The sequence below is a fragment of the Ovis canadensis genome, chromosome 22 (genome assembly GCF_042477335.2).
Source record: "Ovis canadensis isolate MfBH-ARS-UI-01 breed Bighorn chromosome 22, ARS-UI_OviCan_v2, whole genome shotgun sequence".
In the NCBI taxonomy this organism is placed as follows: domain Eukaryota; kingdom Metazoa; phylum Chordata; class Mammalia; order Artiodactyla; family Bovidae; genus Ovis; species Ovis canadensis.
The window spans coordinates 40,526,968-40,551,273 of NC_091266.1; the positions used below are offsets into that span (position 1 = coordinate 40,526,968).

At 45.1% G+C, this 24,306-nt stretch overlaps 1 long non-coding RNA gene across 2 annotated transcripts; it reads left to right on the plus strand.

Moving 5' to 3' along the window:
• The first annotated feature begins 279 nt into the window (after nucleotides 1–279).
• LOC138427668 (uncharacterized) lies at nucleotides 280–23,972 on the plus strand. 2 transcript variants are annotated; one of them, XR_011252103.1, is made up of 4 exons: nucleotides 280–403; nucleotides 20,233–20,278; nucleotides 20,948–21,016; nucleotides 22,699–23,972. It is a non-coding gene; the product is annotated as an uncharacterized lncRNA (long non-coding RNA). The 2 variants fall into 2 exon arrangements; XR_011252104.1 differs by having other exon boundaries at nucleotides 294–403; nucleotides 20,948–21,160; nucleotides 22,699–23,034.
• Nucleotides 23,973–24,306: the final 334 nt, after the last annotated feature.

Genomic DNA, 24,306 nt, shown 5'->3' on the forward strand with positions numbered 1-24,306 from the left:
TCTCTGCCTGCAGAGTCTGCATGCTCAGACTATTATAGAGGGGGCATTGAAGATGCCAGTCTAGAGCATAGACTGAGCTGTACGATGATGACCTAAAATGCATCAGATCCTGACTGCACACTCAAAACCTCTAATCCTGTGACTCTTATCCAAGTTGTCTATTAAAGAGGAAAATGAGCTTCTGCCCCTAATTGATTCTAATCTTCCCCCACCCCCGGGTTCACTGTCATTTTGGCTCTGCTTGGAAAGATAAACACTAACCACTGGACTTTGCCCTCTGAGGATCCTGCTCCGACTCTCAAACAGGAGAAGGCACCCAATGTCTGGTTCCCTCGCCTGTGCTGAGGAATAAAGGAACCTGAAAATGCACTGCCATTTCAAAAAGAGCCTGCCTGCCACAAAGGTAATAGTGTTTGATGATGCCACTATCTTTCTTTCTCCCTTTCAAAATCAATCTTTAGATTGTAGGCCTGAAAACCAGGAGCCACCATCTTCTAATGGTATGCCAGGGGTTAGAAACAGGATACTACACAACACTTAGCATGTGAACTATGAGTTATCTGTGCGGGCATATATGAAAAGAAAGAAAAACCTAACAACAACCGTCCTATTGAGTTTTGAAATGTAAATGTTTGCTAATGGTTTGCCAAAGAAGACAGCTTCACTTGGGCTGAGAGCTGTGTGTAAAGAAGCATTAAAATGCATCATTTGCTCAGGGCTAAAAGTCATCAGCTTGTGATATTAATGCCCTTTAAAAAATAATTTGTCGGCATGAAATCAGAACATGCCTTGTGCAAAGCATTGGCTCTTGTCAATTTCCTCATGGATCTACTGAATTATAATTGCATTTAGATCTTGCCCAGAATGAAAGAGAGCTCTCTCTCTCTCTCTCTCTCTCTCTCTCTCTCTTTTTTTTAATCTCCACCTTGGTGTGTGTGTGCTGGAAGAGAGCCAAGGAGGTTAACTAATTTCATCTAGGGTGAAGGACCCCTGCCCTGCAGGCTGGGAACGTGCTGGTCAATAGATGGTCACAGGTTTCTACTGCTGCTCCTTCTCCATCCTCAGCCCACAGTTTCCCAGTAGGGCTCATGGGGGTGATTGCTGGGAAAAGATAAAGGCTTAGGGGCTCCTGTGACGGCATCCACACAGATCGGCTAACTTTATTAAGGCTGCTCTGGCTACAAGCGACAAAAACCTTCCTCAAACTGGCTGAGGCAGCAAGAGGACATAGGAGTGTGACTCACGGAGGCCAGGGACCCAGGGACGGAAGATGAGCTTCGGCCCCTAATTGATTCACTTCTAAAATAAGTATCACACCTGGAAACAGGCTCAGTGGTACCAAGACTCCTATCTCTCCGGGGAGTGTCTGGATTGGACTGTGGCCTCAGACTGTTCCTGGGATGGGGGCTGCATGGTGATGGGGGGTACAAGGAGGAATAGAGGGGCAGATGAAGAGGTTGATTCCACAGAGCGCCGCCTCATCTGAAGCAGCCCCACTTCTCCGGCGGCGTGCGGTGGAAAATGCCATCTGAGATAACGATTCTGTTATGAAGAAAGAAATTGAAAATGACTGGGCCAGTTAATTCCTTGGCCCCCTCACTGATGCTATGGTTTCGATGCATCAGCGTCCAGGAGATGCCCGTGAAAAGCATTACAGTGACAGAATACGCGCAGCAGACACCTGCCACACCAGACCGTCACCTCTCCACTGTGTGGTCATTCATGCAGCTACCCTGAGCACCTATGAGGTGGGGACCTCCTGGGAAGTGCTGGGGTAACACGGATAAGTCACAGCTTCGGCCATCACGGTGCTTCCTGCCTAGTTGTGATCCTGGAAAGATGAGTGTTCCTAGGGGTGAAGTACCATCACGGTGCTTCCTGTCCAATTGTGATTCTGGAAAGCTGAGTGTTCCTAGGGGTGAGGTTTATCACCTAGGGCATCTAGGCTTTTCTGTTTTCTTTCTTAATTTTTTTTTAGCAGGTTCCTTCAAATATACCCCTGAGTCAGGGAAGATCCCCTGGAGAAGGGAATGGCTACCCACTCTGGTATTCTTGCCTGGAGAATTCCATGGATAGAGGAGCCTGGCCGGCTACAGTCCATGGGGTCTCAAAGAGACACGATTAAGCAGCTAACCCTTCACTTCCAAAATAAGTATACACATGTGTTTATTTTATTCATTCTCTCAACACATGTTTATTGGGTGCCTACCAGAAGTTCTCCTACCTGTGGATGGAGCAGTGAGCAAAACAGAACCCAAGCCTGCCCTCATGGAATGTGTGTTCTTGCTGGGGAGATGGTGGCGACTGCTCTGCTTTTGGTCCCCTTGGTTTGCTGCTTATTCTCCCACTCTTGTCACCAGTGCCAGAGCACCAGGGTCATTTCCCTCACAAGATCAAGTGTTCCTTAGCCAGCTAGTCAGCCCCATAAGTAGGTCTGATAGGCTTAAATTAGTGATTCTCAAAGCGTGCTCTGGGAACTCCCATGGGTTTCAGAGACCCTTTCAGAGGGGTATGTGAGCTCACATGTGTTCTTGTAACAACAGGGAGGTATTTGTCTTTTTCAGCCTTTGTCATGAATGTGCAACGGAGTTATTCAAAATCTACAAGATATGTGGTATCAAAACAGATTGAAGGGAGAAGCAGAGAGATGATAAGCCGTCTGCTATGAAGCCAGCCATTACCGAGACCTGCAAACTCAGAAAACAGTGCCATTTCATGCCACTAAATTTTTTTTGGGGAAAATACAGTTTTTATAAAACACCTAATTTATGTTAACATGTTGTAAATTTGGAGAAGGAACTGGCAACCCACTCTGGTACTCTTGCCCAGGAAAACCCATGGATGGAGAAGCCTGGTAGGCTACAGTCCATGGGGTCGCAAAGAGTCAGACACGATTGAGCGACTTCACTTTCACTACAAGAACTTAATTATTATTTTTAAATCATTAATATCTTTTAAAAAAAGTCTCACTTTTAATTTCTAATGCAGTAAATATCAATAGATGTAATGGAATAAACAAAAGCTCTTGAGGATCCTTAATTTTTAAAGTGTGAAGTGGTCTTGAGCAAAAAGTCTGACAACTGCTAGTTTAGAGGCAATGGGTATTGTGTACACACAGTGTAATGATCGTGTAGCAGCAATGGAAGTTATTAAAAAGATGTTAAAGGGGGGATGATAGGAAGACTGCAGAATCAGCCTTGGAAAGCCAATATCTCCAGGAAAACTAGGAGACCTGTGGTTTCCAACAGCCTGGTAAGGACATTGCCATATGTGCTAGACACAGGCGGACATGGGGTTTACCCTGCTGCTGGAGACTGCAGTCCCACAGCCATTCTGGAGTCCTTGTGTTCCCAGGTTCTGGGTGAGGTCTGGTGTGCGCGCATCTCCTGATGGAGCTGGGGTCACCTGTGCAAGGTCCCGTAGCCTGGAGCCTAGCGGACTGTGCATGACTCCAGGTTCCTGTAGAGGAAATGGTGCTTTCTTACCCAAGAACCCAGTGTAGAAAGTGATGGGCAGCCAAAACATCTGACCATTTCCCTTCAGCAGAGCATGTTTCCAAGATTCTGTTTGTTTCCAGAGCGTGTTCCTGGGGCTCTGGGCACCCTCTCTAGATTCTGAGCAGTAGGGAAGCTGCAGATCAGGGCAGTCATGTGTTACCAGTTCTGGTTCCATCTCCCAGGCATTTCTGTCTCTAAGCCTTGGTGGCTTAGGGTTGTCATCTTTGTGTGTGTGTGTGTGACTAAATGACAAGCAAGGTGCATGGAATACAGAAAAAGGTGAGGAGTGTCTTTTATATTCTTGGGTCTGCCTTCTTTCCTAGGTGAGGAGTGGGGGGAAACCGTGCAGGAATTAGGAGCTATTTCTAGGAAGAGTAGACTAGGTCCCAATCTTGGGTCTGAGCTTTGCTTCCCTAGAGTTTCTGGGCAGGAACCAGGTAGTCATGTCAGGGAGCCCTGAGAGGCAGAAGGGAGACAGAAGAGCTTGCTGGACCAGGGCTCATCCACTTAGCAAAGTGGGCATGTTCTATGCCAGTGGTCCCCAACCTTGTTGGCACCAGGGACCAGTGTCATGGAAGGAAATTTTTCCACGGACTGGGCGGGGTGGGGTGAGGTTGGGATAGTTTGGGGATGATTTAAGTGCATTACATTTGCTGTGTACTTTACTTCTCTTATTATTACACTGTGATAGATAATGAAATAGTGATGTGATTCATCATAGTGCAGAATCAGTGGGAGCCCTGAGCTTGTTTTCGGGCAGCTAGATGGTCCCATCTGGGGCGATGGGAGACAGTGACACCTGAAGTGTGTTGCTCTGTCCAGTCTACTCTGGAATCTCATTGCTGTCACTGCAGAAAGCCCTGCTTCACAGGGATGAAAAAAAATCGGATGTTGGAAGTGGAAACAGGCTTTTCAGTGCCTTTGTGGCAATCTCAGGATATTCCGCTTTGACTTTAATCTGTGGAGATTTGAAGCTGTCTCAAACATACCTTAAACCTAACCCTAATCTACTGTGTGACTCGGTTCCTAACAGGCCACCAACTGATATTGGTCCATGGCCTGGGGGTTGGGAACCCCTGTTCCATGCAGCTGTCTCCACAATGCTCTCTCTCATCTGGTTTTTCTGGCTCAGAGCAACAGGTAGGCTTATGGAGGGGTAGGAAGAATTTGCATGTGGCTTGAGATGTAATGAGCTGTAAGGCTCTCTCCTTTTACTGCCGCCTGCCGGCGCTTCCCAGGGCCAGCGCTAAATCCCTTATGGTGATCAGGGAGCTTGGGGTGACCCATTTGTTAGAGTTGGTGATCACGGCGGTTGGAGGTGGGCAGGAAGGTGCAACCCCCGCCCCTCCTACTAGGAAGAGTAGTCACAGAAGAAAATCATGGATGAGAGGGCCTCATGGGTACTGGGACTCGGGGACAGACAGCTCTTAATCGGTGTAGCAAGGCTGTGGGCTGCTAGAGGGTGGGCACCTTATATAACTGCTTCCCTGGCACATGGCAGAGGGTCTCACAGGGTGATTGATGGATGAATGTATGGCCACAGCATACAGAGCACCCACCCAGTCAGGCTTCTGGCTGCTGCTTCCCCTCCCAGGACTCTCTCCCTCAGCCAGTGGACTTACGCTAATAATACCTGGTGTTCAACCTGCAGGAAATTGCCTACTCAACCAGGACTCCCATGAAGATGTCTTGCTGAATGTATTCTTTTTCTCAAGGGGGTTTGAGTTTTTAAAGATGATAATGATGAGAGGGCAATGCTTTATCTAGGTTGGTGATTCTCTAATGCAATTTTCTCTACCTGTTTCCTCAAGATTTTAACTAATGTTCTGTAAAACTTTTGATTAAACCTTTTGTCAAGTGAATTTGAAAAACCCTGGCCATATCTGCAGCTCTTTCCTGAAGATTTAAAATGTACATCAGTGTCCCAAAGGCTCTGAAACATCTTGTGGTTTAAAAACAACCTGTTCAATTGGAAAAACATACACAACAGTATTCTTGAAGTAGGGTTTACATGCAATAAAATTTGATCATTTTAAGTTGAATGAGTTTTGCTGAATGTATACATTTAGTAACCAGTAGCACAATCAAGGTATAGGACATTTCCATCAGCCCCTGAAGGTCACTCATAACCCTCTGTAGCCAATCTGTTTCCCCAGCTCCCAACCCTTGGCAACCAGTGGTTTATTTTTCTTTAACTATAGCTTTGCCTTTTCTAGAGATTCACATAAATAGAATTGACAGTAAGTAGTCTTTTGTGTCTTTGGTTTCCTCCCCTTAGCATAGTGCTTTTTGAGGTTCAATCCTGTTGTGTGTTGGCAGTTCGTTTATTGCCAAGTAGCAGTCCGTTGTATGCATATATCTTTGTTAATCCACCCAACAGCTGATGGACATTTGGGTTATTTCCAGTTTTAGGTGGTTAAAAAGAAAAGTGCTGTGGATCTTTGTGTACAAGGGCTCCTGTGGACAGACATTTGTTTCTCTTCGGTAAACACCCAGGAGGGGAATTGTTTCATTTTATTTGCTCTTCTAAGAGGAAACTCAGCCCCTCCCCATCTCTGTCATCTCTGGTCTCCCCACAGTCGGGGAGCAGCGACTCCGGTCTGGAGCCAGGCTCCGAGTCCCCTCTCGCTGCTTCAGAGTCTAGACGGGACGGAGCCTCTGTTGCTGAATGCCATCGTTGTCATCAGCAGATGGTGGAGGAGAGAGGCTAACTGAGAACTCCCGTAGCATAAAAACCAAAAACCAGCCAGAGGAACCCTCAAGGAAAATGATATCGTTCTCAGCCAAAATAAAGGAACAGCACCTGTCCCTGCCAGAACCGGAGCTGGGCTGCTTGGGAGGTGGCCGCTCCCTGAGGTGAACCTTTGGGGAGGTGTCTTTCACCCCGCTGCGAGGGAGCTGACAGCTCGGCACAGGCTCCCACTGACCTCACCTGAAGAGAAGAAGACTGCAAGGGCTGGGCCGGGGCTAGACTTTAAATGCTTAGTGAGCGACCCAACTTCCTTTTGTTTATTGTTGTCAGACTGTCATACCAGGCTCTTGTGATCAAGCTTGTTAATAAACAGAGTAAGAAAAGGCACGCCCCGTATCCCACCCTCTGCTTTGTGTGGGGCATGTACGTGGCACCACCTGGGATAAGCGTATGCGGGCTGCCAGCTTCTCTGGCGCGAGGGCTGGGGCTGCGGGAGGCACGTGTCATTTGCAGTCAGAACCAAGAAGTTAGACTCCTTCCCTCCCACTTAGCTCCGCTTGGCTCTCAGGCCATGTTAACATCTGGAGAAGAACAGGGAAGAGACAGCTGTGTTTTGCAGCTACCTTTCACAGGCATTCTGGGGTTTTGTGAAAAGAGCAGAAATTTCTGGAATCAGACAGACCCAGGTTCCCGCCCTGACCCTGTCACTGGCCAGCTGAGGCCAGGCCCCTCTCCTGTGACGTAGTTTCTTTGTCTGTAGAGTGGTGTTGGGCAGGGAGTATACCTGCTTTTGTGGTGTTGAGAGCAGTTTATAGGACACAGCATTTCCTGTGGATAAATGAGTGCCCAGGGGGATATCAGGTCGAAATAGGACATTGTAATCCTGAACTCCTGGGCCCACCCCCATACGTCCTCCCCCCAGCAACAGTGTGTACTTGGCAAGGAGGCAAGACAAAGCGGGGAAGGAGGAGAGTGTTTGGGGGAAAAGAACCTGTGGTGAACCCCCTCTTCCAAACACCACACTCAAAATCCTGGAATCTGGAAACCCCAGGTTAAGAAGTTTCCTCAAAGATCCTTTAGTCACCTGTCCACTCGATGCTGGAAGCGGTTTTTCAAAGTCCGTGCTGAATGGTCCTATGACTTTCCCTGGACCGTCTTCAAAATATAGCAGTGGGTGAGAGCGAGGTCTCCCTCACTTTCTAATCCTCAACCTTGGGCTAGGTCCTTGCCCCCTCCCTGCCTTGGTTTCCTCATCTGTAAAATAGGAACACTGACAGTACAGACTTAGACTGCTGTGAGGATGAGGTGGTCTGTATAAAAGGCCAAAAGTGGCCCTTGGTGAGAGGACCCCCTCAATACATCACCTTCAAAGACTTGCCTTACTGTGTAGGGTGTTTTCAGGGGTGAAGACTTGATATGGCCAGTGATACCCACACTGTCGCCTGGCACCTCAGGGTAGCTTTTGGTCCAGGAGGGGAAGGTCCCCCTGCTTTACTTGAAATTTCCACTTCAGAGAGTCTCTTTATTATCCTTCTCCTCAGACTTTCAGTGTTTTGTTTTTATTTTTTCCTCCCTTAGCGATTATCTCTCCTCAGGGTCTTTTCCTTGGTTACAAGGAACACCTTATACCCAAGAGATTATTATTCAGTTCAGTTCAGTCACTCAGTCATGTCTGACTCTTTGCAACTCCATGGACTGCAGCATGCCAGCTTCACTGTCCATCACCAACTCCCAGAGCTTGTTCAAATTCATGTCCATCAAGTTGGTGATGCCATCCAACCATCTCATCCTCTGTTGTCCCCGGCTGGTCCTGCCTTCAATCTTCATCAGGGTCTTTTCAAATGAGTCAGCTCTTCACATCAGGTGGCCAAAGTATCGGAGCTTCAGCTTCAGTGTCAGTTCTTCCAATGAATATTCAGAACTGATTTCCTTGAGGATTGACTGGTTTGATCTCCTTGCAGTCTAAGGGACTCTCAAGACCCCAGTTCAAAGGCATTCATTCTTCGGTGCCCAGCTTTCTTTATGGTCCAACTCTCACATCCATACATGACTACTGGAAAAATCATAGCCTTGACTAGACGGACCTTTTCCGGCAAAATAATGTCTCTGCTTTTTAATATGCTGTCTAGGTTGGTCATAGCATTTCTTCCAAGAAGCAAGTGTCTTTTAATTTCATGGCTGCAGCCACCATCTGCAGTGATTTCGGAGCCCAAGAAAATAAAGTCTGTCACTGTTTCCATTGTTTCCCCATTTATTTGCCATGAAGTGATGGGACCAGATGCCATGATCTTAGTTTTTTGAATGTTGAGTTTTAAAGCTAACTTTTCCACTTTCCTCTTTCACTTTCATCAAGAGGTCTTTTAATTCCTCTTCGCTTTCTGCCATAAGGGTGGTGTCATGTGCATATCTGAGGTTATTGATATTTCTTCTGGTATCTGGATTCCAGCTTGTGCTTTATCTAACTCGACATTTCACATGATGCATATTATTAGCTCAAAACATATGAAATTGCCATTTTGTATTCAAGAGCTCCTGAATGTCAGCAAGTTCATATGGTCTCACCTAACATGAAGTTGGGTTTCCCTGGTGGCTCAGTTAGTAAAGAATATCCTGCAATTCAGGAGACCTGGGTTTGATCCCTGGGTTGGGAACATCCCCTGGAGGAGAGCATGGCAACCCACTCCAGTATTCTTGCCTGGAGAATCCCCATGGACAGAGGATCCTGGAGGGCTGCTGTCCATGGGGTCACAAAGAGCCGGACATTACTAAGAAATTAAACACTGCTGCTGCTACTGCTAAGTCGCTTCAGTTGTGTCTGACTCTGTGTGACCCCATAGATGGCAGCCCACCAGGCTCCCCTGTCCCTGGGATTCTCCAGGCAAGAACACTGGAGTGGGTTGCCATTTCCTTCTCCGATGCATGAAAGAGAAAAGTGAAAGTGATGTTGCTCACTTGTGTCCGACTCTTTGCGACCCCATGGACTGCAGCCTACCAGGCTCCTCTGTCCATGGGATTTTCCAGGCAAGAGTACTGGAGTAGGGTGCCATTGCCTTCTCCGAACTAAGCACTGCACAACATCAAGTCACAGAAGCAGTCCTGTCTTTGGGATTTCCTAGTTACTTTGGGCACCTGCTTCTGGGCCCTATCCCAGATCTGAGTGGGTGCCCAGGAATCTGCATTCCTAATGGTCCACTGATACAGCAGAAAAGATCCCAGCCTGGGAAACAGGACATCCAGGTTCGAGGAGCCATCCTGTGTCTGGCTGGTCATGCAACCTTGGGCAGGTCACTTTATGTCTTTTGGTCTTAGCTCTGTTACCTCCACACAGAAATCTCCAGAAGGTGATCTCTAAGATCATTCCCAACCTTGACCTTCTATAGTTTGTGAAATATTTATTGGGTGTCCACTAGGATCCAAAGGTCACCAAAAATTACATTCCAAACCTGCAAGGGGTTTACACTGGTTGGGGAGATCCAAGGCCATGAGATGGAGCAATATCACATGGAATATAATACAATACAATGATGGAGGTGATTTCACTCTGGAATCAAGGGTGAACCATAAATTTCAGTTCAGTTCAGTTCAGTCCAGTCGCTCAGTCGTGTCCAACTCTTTGCAACCCCATGAATCGCAGCACCCCAGGCCTCCCTGTCCATCACCATCTCCCAGAGTTCACTCAAACTCATGTCCATCAAGTCGGTGATGCCATCCAGCCATCTCATCCTCTGTTGTCCCCTTCTCCTCCTGCCCCCAATCCCTCCCAACATCAGAGTCTTTTCCAATGAGTCAACTCTTCGCATGAGGTGGCCAAAGTACTGGAGTTTCAGCTTTATCATCATTCCTTCCAAAGAACACCCAGGGCTGATCTCCTTTAGAATGGACTGGTTGGATCTCCTTGCAGTCCAAGGGACTCTCAAGAGTCTTCTCCAACACCACAGTTCAAAAGCATCAATTCTTTGGCCCTCACTGATGTAGAAACTCACAGGAAGGTAGGGCAGGCTTCCTAAAGGAAAGGGGGAAGGACTTTGGCAAGAGTTGGAGCTGAGACAAGGAAGATCACCTTACTTTCATTTCTCTGGGTATTCCCAGCACACCCACTCCTAAAATTTCAGTAGCCTTGAGTTACTTCATTTTTTCATTTACTTATTCATCTGTCTATTCATTCACTGTATCCAAAGATACACGTTGGATGCTCACATATAGTGAACAAGGTAAATCAGTTCTGGCCCTTATGGATCCTAACCATATAACGGAAGGATCCAACAGAAATGAACACACAACTCAAAGTAGGAGATGCGACATGAATGAAGATAATTGAACTAGGGGGAAACAATAGTGACTGCGGTATCTTGGGCTGGGGGAGGTCAGTAAAGGCTCTCCAAGGACATGGCATTGAAGTTGAGATCTGAACGTCAAAAAGGAGCCAGCAGGATCTTTCAGAGAACAGAGTGCCCTAGCTAGAGAGAACTGCTGATGCAAAGGGTCTGTGGTGGGGAAAACTGGAAGAAAGAAAAGCCAGGTAGTGCAGGAGGAGTGAGGTGGGAGATGGGCGGGTGGTACAGATCTATCTGGTGAAGCAGGCAGGGTCAGAATGTAAAGGGTTTCATAAAAAAGGAGAAGGATTTTATGGTTTATTCTAAGTGCAACAGGGAACCACTGACTGGCTCTAAGTAGAGGAACATAATTTGACTTATAGTTTTGAGAGATCTCTGCAGCTACAGAATGAAGAATGATGGGGAAGGAGGCAACAATGAGAATAGGACTCTGGGTGAGGTTAGTGCAGTGGTCCAGATGAGTGAGGGCGATGGTATAGACTAGAGCAATAGCTGAAGAGTGGGGTGCAGGTGTTAAATCCTCAGGGCGGGGAGAGTGGGGTAGAGAGAGGCCAGGAGGTAGGGGAAGGTCTCAGTATTTAAAGCAGTATTTCTCAAAGTCTTTTTCCTGTCCTCGAGGGGAATGTTGTGTACTTGCATCAAGAATGTAAACACAGGGTGTCAGTTCAGCAGTGATTCTCATCTTGGTTGCCCTTGGAAAGTGAACAGCACATTGTTGCTGGAGGAATGTGGGGGACATGCTCTCCTCTACCGATGGACACAGGATTTTTGTGTCCTGATTATTCTACAAATCCTGACTGTGAGGGAGGGTGGCTGCCCAAGTGATAGGCACCATGTATAACTACAGCCCAATGTGACCTACTCAATGCTCATTCTTGCTATTTTGACCCCCTAAGGACATTATGATTCCATGTTTATAAATAAGATCATTTTAATTGGAATTGAAAAACAACTATTTTTGTCCACACTGTGTCTCATATAATCTTTGTTCCATCACCAGAGATCAAACCCAGGCCCTTGACAGTGAGAGCGTGGAGTCCTAACTACTGGACTGCCAGGAAATTCCCCAAATTTAGCTTCTTGATCATCTTTCACGATCCGATAATATCCAAAAATTTTCAATAATTTGGCTTTCACTTCCATTTCATCATGAGAAGTTCTACTCCCTATATATTATACAATAATAAATATTTGATTTATTATGCAGGTTTTCTCTTTTGGGACCATTTCAAATGTTAGTTCTTGCCATAATAATTTTATTCTTTTCAGGTCCAGTTTTCTCAGGTTCAATTTTGTCAATCTAAATTTGGTCAAGGAGCTAGGACTCTTAAGTTGTGTTTTAATTATAAGGAAATTTATCCTGTGCAGTCTGAGCTACTGTCAGTTTTAGGTTCTGCTCTTTTCTCCCAATCCTAGTTACTATAAATTGAGAAGAGTTAATAGCTGTATTTGTATTCTAGCTTGTCTAAGAGGATCTTGCCGGCTATTGTCTCAGGTATATCAGAATTGTTCTTGTACCTCAGCAGCCCCGGTGGGCCACGAGTATCTAGGCTCTGGAGATAGGCTGACGGGTTACAAGCCCCAGCTTTGCCACCTTCAAGCTGGGTGGCCCCGGGCCTAGTTTTGTCACCTAAAAAGGAGAGTGATGGTGGGAGTGTCCACCATGTAGGTTTCTGCTGCGGTGAGCTTTGAAATGGTGAATGTGCAGCAAGCTCTTGTCACTGCATCAGTCAATGAACCCCATTCATTATTCTGGTGAAGGCAGGATCTAACGTGTCAGGAAGGCCTGAGTGGGTGGAGGGTATGTCAGCTGCCCCATGTCCCCTTGGTATTGTTTTCCTCTATTTTACTGTCAGTTTCCATCACCATCAGAAGCCTCTTGGGCTCTCATTCCCACTGAGTTTTTTCCAAATGGGATCTACAATCTGCAACAGAGTCAAGTGGAAAGTCTTTAAAGTGCAGATTTTCTGTTGAGCTAGAATCTCTTATTTCTGGCCCATTAATCTGCATTTTAACACAGTCCCAGGTGTTTCTGATGCACACTGGGGTATGCAAGAGATTTAGACCCTCGTCCCTGGATGTCCTCTATGGCTGAAGAGTAATCTGTTCTACCTGTCAGACCAGGTGTCCCACCTTCAAGGTAACCCTGAATTGCTCTCCGCCTAAGGTTTTTAGCAATAGCTTCCAACTTGGAAGCACTCAAGAAAGGCCAGAAGAACTTGACTACCTTTCCAGGGCTCCTAGGGTCTGAAGGCCACCATCTATGTCAGATCCATAGGCTTCATCTTACTCATAATTTTAATTGCTGCTGAATAGAAGCAATTCTATCATTGTTAGCTTTCTAAGGTATAGTCCAACAAAATTATCAATGAGTGTTCTGGTTTCACATCAATGGCAGTTTATTGAATGGAAAACAAATCAATGTACACATATCCAGTACAAATATATCTGAGGTTCACCCTCTCTATTTGCGACCAAATTTACAGTGCTTACAACACAGGAGTTTCTGGTCCCATGACCCACCAAGGACAATGTGGATTCTTTAGAAGGTCAAGTTGGCAGACAGGGAGAGAAAATGTTTGACAAGGTGCTGTGTTCGCCTTTGCCTCCTTGTAAGGCTGACACTGCTAATCCATTGCTGCCCAGTTCCCATGAACCTGATGCACAGGCAGAGCTGATACTTTACATGTAATACTTTACCTGTCATCATACTTTATACGTAATCATCTTCTGCATCAGTTGGTAAATAGCTGCTGCTGAGATTTTTTGCTTGGACCTCCCAAAACTGACCTAGCAACTGAAGAGTTAACATCCAGACTATCAAGGGGCCAAGAAGAGTTGATTGGTGGGTTGTTAAATATTTTGAATACCCCCCTGGGGAACAGTTTTAGACTCTTTCTCAGTAGAATACTCCAGGCGGTCATTACCAATTGATCAAAGTTGGTAGTTAAGATAAAATTTATTTACCATCCAGGGATTAAGGTCTTATCTCCCCCCAGGGTATTTAGTTTTATACAGTGTGCTCTGGAAGTTAAAAAACAAGGCTTCCAGGACTGGACCTCTAATGCTCTAACTTCAAGAGCTGAACGTGAATGGAATTGGGGGCTGACAGCCTCAGGTTTCCTTCTCTGACCTAGACTGGTTTTGACCCTTGAGCGTGAGATAGGGCTATAGAATGTACCTCAAACCCTCAGCCCTACCAAGGCTTCCAGCAGAGCAGACACATCTCTTCCAGGTCTGCATTCAGCCTCAGCACACTCCAGTGTAGAAGCCAGGGCATCAGCAGTTTCTCTGAAACACATTTTGATTTTTAGGGGAATGAAGGGACCTGTGCTGCCTATAGATGGCAAAGGTAGCTTAGCATCTAAACAGTGTAACTTGTGCCCTTAAAAATCCTGAGTAAAAATAATCCTGCCATATTAAATCATTTTTCTTTTCCATAAGTAGCATAGTGCCCCCTGGTTTTAAAATGAATATGGTCATGTTATCCCCAGTGACAATCTGGGGAAAAGTAGAGCTCCTGTGAAGAAAAGAACTCTTAGGGGTATGAGCAGAGAGGACACATTTATACCTTTGGCATAAACGACCATATATGAATTAGATGGTCCATGGGAGGAACCCCATGAGGGCTGCTGGTACTGTTGGAGTGGAATGGGTGGAAATAGTTACTCTCTCCAGGATCTCTTTGTTTGCATGAAAGACTTAAGAGTTGACACAATCCTCATTTCATCAGTGAGATGACTGAAGTCCAGAGGGGTTCACTGACTTTTCCAAGATCACACTGCCTTGGCCAAGACAGATGCAGAATCAATAGCATCCTGACCGTGCATTCCATTCACTTAGACAACACGGCAACGTAATTTATCCTTTTCTTGATAACCAAGAGGTATCATTAGGAACACTAATTACCATATAACATTGCAATATAAGACTGACTGGGGTATGTGGGTCTGGTTGCTTCTCTACTAAGGGGGCGTATTTAGTGCTATTTTGGGGTCTTCTCTTGGTACTTCTTAGGTCTGTCTTTATCATGATCAATCAATCTCTGATTGTGGCTACTTCAAACAAATCATCTAAAGACTACCCCCCCACCCAACGTTGTTGATTGCGAAAGTACAACAGCAATTTAATTTTACGTAATGACACTCCCAGCATGGCTGTTGGCGATTTTCCCAGTTCAGTGCTTCATGTTCTCAGCACCTCTCTTGGGCAATGCAGGGTTCTTGGAGGAAGCCTCTCAGCATTATGGAAAGAGCAGGGTTCAATCCTGCCGCTAGCAGTGTGACCGTGGGAAAGTTTCTCAGCTTCACTGAGCCCTGGATACTCCCTTGGTCTTTCAGGAAGAATGTGAGGTTCAAATACCTGCATAGAGTTGTCTTTTAGCAAAGTCTAGTTTCCTTTCTTCATTAGAGGCATGTTCTACCTTTGCCTTTTATTAGGGTTGGTGATGGGCATATCTGGAGAAGGCAATGGCACCCCACTCCAGTGCTCTTGCCTGGAAAATCCCATGGATGGAGGAGCCTGGTAGGCTGCAGTCCATGGGGTCGCTAAGAGTTGGACATGACTGAGCGACTTCGCTTTCATGCATTGGAGAAGGAAATGCCAACCCACTCCAGTGTTCTTGCCTGGAGAATGCCATGGACGGAGGAGCTTGGTGGGCTACAGTCCACGAGTCGCAAAGAGTCGGACACGACTGAGCAACTTCACTTCACTTAGTTCTGCAGAAGAACTCAAAGACATTGTTATGTGTATCCCTTGAAGTGGAACCAGTATCTTGTCCTAAGGCTTCTCTATTATCAGATATGCAGATGACACCACTCCTATGGCAGAAAGCAAAGAACTAAAGACCCTCTTGATGAAAGTGAAAGAGGAGAGTGTAAAAGTTGGCTTAAAACTCAACATTTGGAAAACTAAGATCGTGGCATCTGGTCCCATCACTTCATGGGAAATAGATGGGAAAACAGTGGAAACACTGTCAGACTTTATTTTGGGGCTCCAAAATCACTGCAGATGGTGACTACAGCCATGAAATTAAAAGATGCTTACTCCTTGGAAGGAAAATTATGACCAACCTAGACAGCATATTCAAAAGCAGAGACATTACTTTGCTGATAAATGTCTGTTTACTCAAAGCTATGGTTTTTCCAGTAGTCATGTATGGATGTCAGAGTTGAACTGTAAAGAAAGCTCAGTACCAAATAATGGATTCTTTTGAACTGTGGTGTTGGAGAAGACTCTTGAGAGTCCCTTGCATAGCAAGGAAATATAACCAGTTCATCCTAAAGGAAATCAGTCCTGAATATTCATTAGAAGGACTGATGGTGAAGCTGAAACTCTGATCCTTTGGCCACCGGATGCGAAGAACTAACTCATTTGAAAAGACCCTGATGCTGGGAAAGATTGAGGGCGGGTGGAGAAGGGGACAACAGAGGATGAGATGGCTGGATGAGGAGGAGCTGGTTGGATGGTATCACCAACTCAAAGGACATGAGTTTGAGTAAATTCTGGGAGTTGGTGATGGACAGGGAGGCCTGGCGTGCTGCAGTCCAGGCAGTGGCAAAGAGTTGGACACGACTGACTGAGCGACTGAACTGAACTGAACTCATTGTCTCTTGACTGCCCCTCCCTTGTTTCAGCATCTCCTCTCTTCCTTGATTAGCAACTGTTTGAAACTGCCCTTTGGAACTCTGGGAAGGTCTTGGAGACTGAAGCCTCTTTCCTACAATCAAGAAACAGGGGACACAGAAAAGTGTCCATGCCCAGGATCCCCACAGGGTCCTGCTTGGTTTTGTTATCATCTCTTTTTGGAAAGTGGCCCCGTTGCAGAGAGTCCTTCTCAGGGAGAATCAGATTCAGAGGACCAACTTCAAAGCCCTTGTAAAACAAGCCAGGCTGCTCCTTCCCCGGGGGCACAGCAAATGGGACGAGGAAGTCTCCAAGGCAGTCAGTCCATCTTTCGGAGGTAATGAATTTGCGGGCGCTGAGAGTTTCTCAGCCTTCAGCCAGTCTCTTTGTTCCTTAGCAGCAAGTTTAGTTGCCTAATCAAGGGTCTGCCCATTCTCCACACTGCTGGTTGTGTGGACGCAGAGGGGGCTGGTGGAGAGGTTAAGATGAGGTAAGAGAAGCCTCAGAAAGAGAGTTGAGAGGGCAAGACTGGGGGGTTCCAGAGAGAGGGAGAGGAGTCTGCTGTGCTCTCTGCACCCGGGTTCCTCACGATGCTGCTCTTAACAACAAAACTCCTCTCTCCTCCAGTCATTTCCAGTGGGCTTTTAGTTCAATTCAGTCATTCAGTCATGTCCAACTCTTTGCAACCCCAAGGACTGCAGCACACCAGGCCTCCCTGTCCATCACCAACTCCCAGGGCTTGCTTAAATTCATGTCCATTGAGTTGGTGATGCCATCCAACTATCTCATCCTCTGTTGTCCCCTTCTCCTCCTGCCTTCAATCTTTCCCAGCATCAGGGTCTTTTCTAATGAGTCAGTTCTTTGCATCAGGTGGCCAAAGCATTGGAGTTTCAGCTTCAGCATCAGTCCTTCCAATGAACATTCAGGACTGATCTCCTTTAGGATGTACTGGTTGGATCTCCTTGTGGTGCAAAGGACTCTCAAGAGTCTTCTCCAACACCACAGTTCAAAAGCATCCATTCTTCAGTGCTCAGCTTTCTTTATAGTGCAACTCTCACATCCATACATGGCTACTGGAAAAACCATAGCTTTGACAAGACGGACCTGTTTTGGCAAAGTAATGTCTCTGCTTTTTAATACGCTGTCTAGGATGGTCATAGCTTTTCTTCCAAGGAGCAAGCATCTTGTAATTTCAAGGCTGCCGTCACCATCTGCAGTGATTTTGGAGCCTCACAAAATAAAGTCTGTCACTGTTTCCACTGTTTCTGCATCTATTTGCCATGAAGTTATGGGACCAGATACCATGATCTTAGGTTTCTGAATGTTGAGTTTTAAGCTAGCTTTTTCACTCTCCTCTTTCACTTTCATCAAGAGGCTCTTTAGTTCTTCACTTTCTGCCATAAGGGTGGTGTCATCTGCATATCTGAGGTTATTGATATTTCTCCTTGCAAGTTTGATTCCAGCTTGTGCTTCATCCAGCCTGGCATTTCACATGATGTACTCTGTATATAAGTTAAATAAACAGGGTGACAATATAAAGACTTGATGTACTCCTTTCCCAGTTTGGAACCAGTCTGTTGTTCCATGTCTGGTTTTAACTGTTGTGTCTTAACCTCCATACAGATTTCTCAGGAGGCAGGTATGGTGATCTGGTATTCCCATCTCTTGGAGAATTTTCCACAGTTTGTTGTGATCTACAGAGTCAAAGTCTTTCGGGACCCATTATAAACAGACCTCAGCTAATTTCTTCTTTGAATAACCTATGGGTCACGTGGTAGATTTCTTGAGAACCAGAAGTCAGTGTTTCCATTCTTATCTCCGGACCTGTGCACACTACAGGGTGGGGCAAGGAAGAGATGCTGCAGGGCTAGTTGCTGGAGGCCTAGTAGGTGATGTTCAATGGCTGATGAGCTTGGGTGGCACCAGGCTGGGCATGGGGATAGTGTTTGCCCACAGAAATGACAACATTGCTTGGACATTTTAGGGACAAAACACCTGTGTATGTGTATATTTATGAGTCTGGTCCCTTAAACATATCATTTATGGCATAGTTTGCAGTGGTTTTGCAAAGGAAAATCCATTTGAATACAGTATTCTCAGATTGCCTTGTTCACTCAGTAATTAAGATATATTACCCTTGTAGATTACTTGAGCCTTATAGTTTTTGGGTTTTCAGCCCTCTCCAAAGCTCCTCCAGACCCCTGCCAGTGAGACGTGTGGGGAAGGTTGTAAATGCCTTTGCTGTATCTTTCTGCCTAAGTATTTGCAGCAGATTTTATGGAGCTTGTAAATAGGAACTGATTTTCTTTTACATATGTGAGTCAGCCTTATTTGGGTCTAAAGTGGACTTTATGAACCTGCACGGGTTAGAATAAACACTGTGCCCAGCAATCAGTTCTATATTTAGTTCTTAAATAGGCTAGGCTTTTTTGTATGTGTGTATATGAGAACTGCATATTAAGAAAAAAATTAAGTGTGAATACTGCCGGCTTGTGTGAAGCTGACTGATCTAAGGATGGGCCTGGGAGAATTCCTGGCCAGGTGGAGCCACAGCCAACAGCTAAGGGATCTCTTTTTCTCCTGGAAGTCATTGTTTCTTTACCTATAAAATGAATAGGATGGGTCCCCACAAAACCCTAGGATGGTTGTGCAGATCAAAGAAAGCAGGAAAGCCCAAGGATCTAGCAAAGTGGTGGTGTCTAGCTGGGACTCGGTAAATACCTACTACTTATGGAATCTCAACCTGGAAGGGACTGGAAGTTTCTGGAGGAGAACGTTCCCAGGAAGCCCAGGGTCAAAGAAATAATAATAGGTTTTTACATTGAATGAAAGTATCAAAGTCCTGCTAAAGAAAAGTTCCCATTGAAAACTGTTGTCCTGGCTCATGATCAGTAATAGAGGAGTGAGATGGGGAGATAGGAGGGATGGTAGAGGACAGGGCCTCTCAAGCTGGACTGCTTGGGTTTGTGTCTCAGCTCAGGCACTTTAGAAGCTGTGTGACCCTGGACATGTCATTTAGCCTCTCTGTGCCTCAATCTCTTCACCTGTAGGATGGGTATAATCAATACCAATGTTCTAGTGATAGCATATGGACATGTATCATACTTACAGATGTAAAATGCTTAGTGTGCCTGGCACACAGTGCTTGTTATTATTATCATTATCTTTATCTGTATTAATGGTGGTTACAAAAGGGGATTTTGTTGATAGAGAGACTTGGACTTGAGTCTTAGCACTGCCACTTACCAGCTCCATGACTTCGGATAATTACTCAACCTTTCTAAGTCTCTGTTCCCTCATCTGTTATTTGGGATGTCTCTTCTCCTGGGGTTATTAGGAGCATCAAATGAGATAAGATGTTTAAAGTATTGAGCCTTGTGCCTGTCATAGAAAAAGCACTTAATCAATGTTATCTATTTTATTATCTCAAGAACTACTTGAATTTAATACCATTCATTCAACAAATATCGGTGAAGCTGGTGTGGAGTGTAGGCCTGGTATGGAATGAGGTTTCTTCCTTCTCTAATGAGGGAATGTGGACATCTTTTCTGTTTTGGATGAATATTTGCTTCTTCCATTGTAGTTAGAACATTGTAAGATTGCACGAAAAAATCTGGAGAAGAGACTAAAGGTGGGGCAACTTGAAGCCTCAAAAGGCAGCTTGGCTCTGAGGATTAGTGCTCTCGTGGGGAGACCCAGGTACAAGCAGTTGCACGTCAGGAACCTGGGACCAGAGCCTGTGGGGACTTCCAGGGTGACCACCCATCCTGGTCTTTGCCACTTACTGGTAACTGTGCCCCCTTTCACTTGAAAACTGTCCTAGGTTAGATGTTAAATTATCCGATTCCTCATACTTGAGCTACTTAAGAGAAACACCCCCTTATATCTCAAAAGGGTGTGGCTGGAAGCACCAAGAGGCCTGTTCTGACTTTGGGAAGGCAGCTTGGCATTTTGTTGGGTCGAGGGGGTGAGGGGGCTTCTCAGGGGTGGTAGGGGAGGCCACAGGAGGGGACATCATGGAGAACCCATTTCCTTCCCTCACCTGGAAGCATATGAATGTTTCCTTTTTCCTCTCTTTTTCCAGGTCAGCACACACTTTGGGAACTTTGTCATCTTCCTAGATTCTGAAAGTGAGTGGCTACTTGCCAGAGGGAGAGTGGTACAGAGAGGACAAATTAAAATGACAACAGAGCAACAAAAACCCACATAAAATAAATAAGCCACTGGCTCCAGGGAAGAAACTTCTGGGCTGAATTTGCATCCTGTTCTCTCCTGATTGTTGCCACGGTTGTTATTGGGGGAGGGAAAGTGGTTGGTGGAGGGGTGCTCGCCCGCTCAGCTCTTGAGTTCTCACTTCTGCTTTTCAGCTCAGTGATGAGGACAGCCAGGATGGAGGGGGATGGGACCACAGGAGAGGAGGCATTGACTAAATATTTTAGAGCAGTGCTCACTAAGATTCTTGTTAAAAAATAATTACATATAAATAGCAAACTAGAGATCCCCCAAGATTTCTGCAGTGCTGATGTGTTACTTTCAGTAGCAGGACAAAAAAATTGTTTTTGAAGACTAATAAGATCCCCTGGAGGAGGACAGGGCAACTCATTCCAGTGTTCTTGCCTGGAGAATCCCATGGACAGAGGAGCCTGGTGGGCTACAGTCCATAGGGTTGCAATGAGTCGGACATGACTGAAGATACTTAGCATGCACGCAAGACTGATAGTAAAGCTTATATAATGATAACAGTACACCAGATTTTCATCAGAGTGTTTCACATGTGTTTACTTCTCTAATCCTCACAGCAAACCTCCAGTTGGCCATATCATCATCCTCTGTTTCCAGATGTGGACCCTGAGGCACAGAGAGCTTCGGTAACTTGCCCAAAGTCATATGTCTGGTCAGTGGCAGAGAGTCTACCTGGGAAGCCAGTCTCCAGAGCTAAGTTCTTAAGCAAACTCTGTATCACCTTCTGGGCTGAAAGTCAGGCTGAGACCAGGAAACTGAGGCACAAAAAGGTGAGGCTTAAGTTACACAGCTAGGAGGTGAGAGCAGGACCCAAGCTCAGCTGTGCCATGCTCCAGAGGTGTTAATGCTTAGCAGTTATAACGCTTTTTCTCTTTCTCATTGGGTTCCCCAAAGGATTGTTGTGAAGGTCAAGTGAGACACAGTACATGGTATGTGGATGTGTTTGTGTGTTAAGCTGCTTAGTCGTGTTCGACTCTGTGCGACCCCATGGACTGCAGCCCACCAGGCTCCTCTGTCCATGGGGATTCTCCAGGCAAGAATACTGGAGTGGGTTGCCCTGTCCTCCTCCAGGGGATCTTCCCAACCGAGGGACTGAATCCAGGTCTCCCGCATTGCAGAAGGATCCTTTACCAACTGAGCCACCAAGGAAGTCCGTTGTAAAGCACCAAACAAGCTGTCATTCAGACACTAGATCTGAGGACAAGGGGGAAAGACACTTTCCTTGTGTCCAGGGATGGCTTAGGCAGAGGCTGGCGGAGAGAAACCTGCGCATTTGCAGCAAGTGGACCCAGCAGTGGGGATATAAGGTGTGAAGGAAAATCGGGTGGGGTCCTAAAACTGGGCAGACAGGAGGAGGGGAATGTTCCCCCTCCAGTGCTAGATGATCGGGCCAAGAGATCCAGCCTTCTCTCATCTGTGCCCATGGCTCAGAGAGCCCAAGGATAATAAAGCGACGTCACCACCGGGGACAATGACAGCAACTTTCTTTTAGCCAAAGACATTCGATCTTCCTCTCACCAAACTGTCCTTTCTTCAGGCTGTTTCCAAGCCTCTCCCCAGGTTATGAGCTCTTTGCAGGCACCTCTGCAGTGGGGTCCTAACTTGCATCTCATATGGACATCTTTATCTTGAGCTACAGGGCTCCTCTGAGATGCAATTTGCCTACAGAAACACACTTACTGTGGATCTTGAAAGTGGCTCCTTCCCTCCTCCCTTCCAACCTTTACCCCACCCCCCCACCGCCTAGTTTTCCCAAATCCTGGAGCCTGCTAAAGGCTCAGTGGTTTCCCAGGGGGGCACATATGCCTGTCTTTCTCTTCAGGCTGACTTATTGTACACGCCTTTCATCTGCTCAGAATCTGATTTAAATATGAATCCATAGAGCCCAGACACCCAGCCCTCAGAAGAGCTGTAACTTTGTTATATTTTATTTTGCCCAATCATAGCAGTTATCTTATTCTCCTCTGCTCTGCAAGGTCCTGTCAAAAGAGACTAAATGACAACCTTTGGAAAGAGAGCAACCTTAATCACGTGAAAGTAGTTTATTTTTAATCCGCCACACTGCAGCTGTCCCCTAGTTGTTTGTGAATATGTATCAAGCCCAAACTTAGAAATTTTGATAACTGGCTTCTTGCCGTTTCATTATTTCTCCTTCTCTTCTGTATCTGATATGTGTGAAAAGTTTCCCAAGAATATATCCAGTAAATGCATCCTAGACTGAAAGATAGGCACAGTAAAGCGCAATATAGTAAAGCCTCCGTTATTCACTGATTTAATGAATGTTATTTGAATGTCTTCATTGTTTCAGGTACTGGATGCGGTGCTGGCGACACAGTAATAAGGAAGGCCAGAGTCTCTGGCTCTGGCCTCACAAACATACTGGCTAGTGGAGCAGAAGTCAATGAAAGAGCAAATAAAGGCATTTTACACATTGTGATAAATTCTGGGAGTGAAGCAGGTGGAGATATTATGATCCAATATGGCCGTCCCAGTACCAAGCATGGTGGACGGATCAGTGTCTGTTTTCCAGGAAACATAATTCTCTGAATGCAGCCTAAAACTGCATTTGGGTTGTTTCTTTTTTTATCAGCCACCTTACACTTTTTATCTGTATTGAGCCAAAATAAAATTTTTATTATACAAAGTATTTTCAGTAAATGCTTTATTATACAAAGCAACTGCAGTAAATATGTAAAACAGAAAGAAGGTGACCTGAATTATCACCACTGAGAATTACTGCTACCTTTTGGATCTTCTTTCTATTAATAACTGTGTTTGTGTATGTGTCTTATAAATTTTATGAACTGGTTTGATCGACTTAAGAAAATGTTACATGTTATTTTCCCCCACGTCAGGAAGTATCCTACATTATCATCCATAGTGGTGACATCATATTGCACTCTGTGGTCAAGCAAAATACCTCATCTCTTTTGGATGCGAAGCAGTTAAAACAGGTCTTCCTCCTTCTGTACTTGTGTAATTTTTTCTTTTCTAACCTAAATATAGGACTTTACATTTTTATTAAAAAATCATATTGTTGCTTTTAAGATAAATTATTAGTCTGTTATGATCTTTTAAGTCCTGATTTCATTAACCAATCTCTCCCATGTTGATACGATTTTAAAATCAATAAGGATCAAAATCACTGATACATCATTTTAAGTAGGATAGAGCCTCATAGTATTCCCTTGGAAACCCCCCTACAGTTACTCCATTGATCAAACACTGTTTAGCTCTGATCAATTAATAATTTTAGCTGTACTATCCCTTGGCTTGTTTCTCCACTGGAAAATAAGAACTTTCAAAAACAAGAAAAAATACTGCCAATCACCTTACCATTTGGATTCGTTATATCTGCCGTATTCCCTTTTATGCTCATCTTATAATTTTATTAATGACAGGAGATTGGTTTGGTATTCCTTGCTCTTTTTGAATTCATGCTGTTGTTCTGGAGGGAAAGAAATTGGTCAAATACTAAAATCCAATTCAAATTCCTTGTCATTCTTGAATGTACAGATTGGGCTTAAAGGTCTTAATCTTGATACATCCCTCAATTTTGAGATTAAAACTATTTTTTTCAGACTAAGGTGTTATTGTTGTTTCTCTTGTTATGTACAATTGCTGGTGAAACAAAATGGGACTAATTAGTTCCTTTAAAAAATATTTAAGAAATGAATACATTTTTCTAATGTGTTAAAAAACCAACTGTTTGATTTTTCCAAGGATTAAATACAACTCACTGGACTGTAAATAATAAAATTAATTTAAAAATCCAGACAATTTTTCAATTCCTCACAGTCCTTCAGAGAGCATTCCCTGTGGCTTGGCATTCTCATCTTTAAGTCCTGTAAGCACACTTCAGTGTAGCTCAGGTGGGCCAAGCAATGTGGACTCACTCAAGGCAATGGAGAGCCTT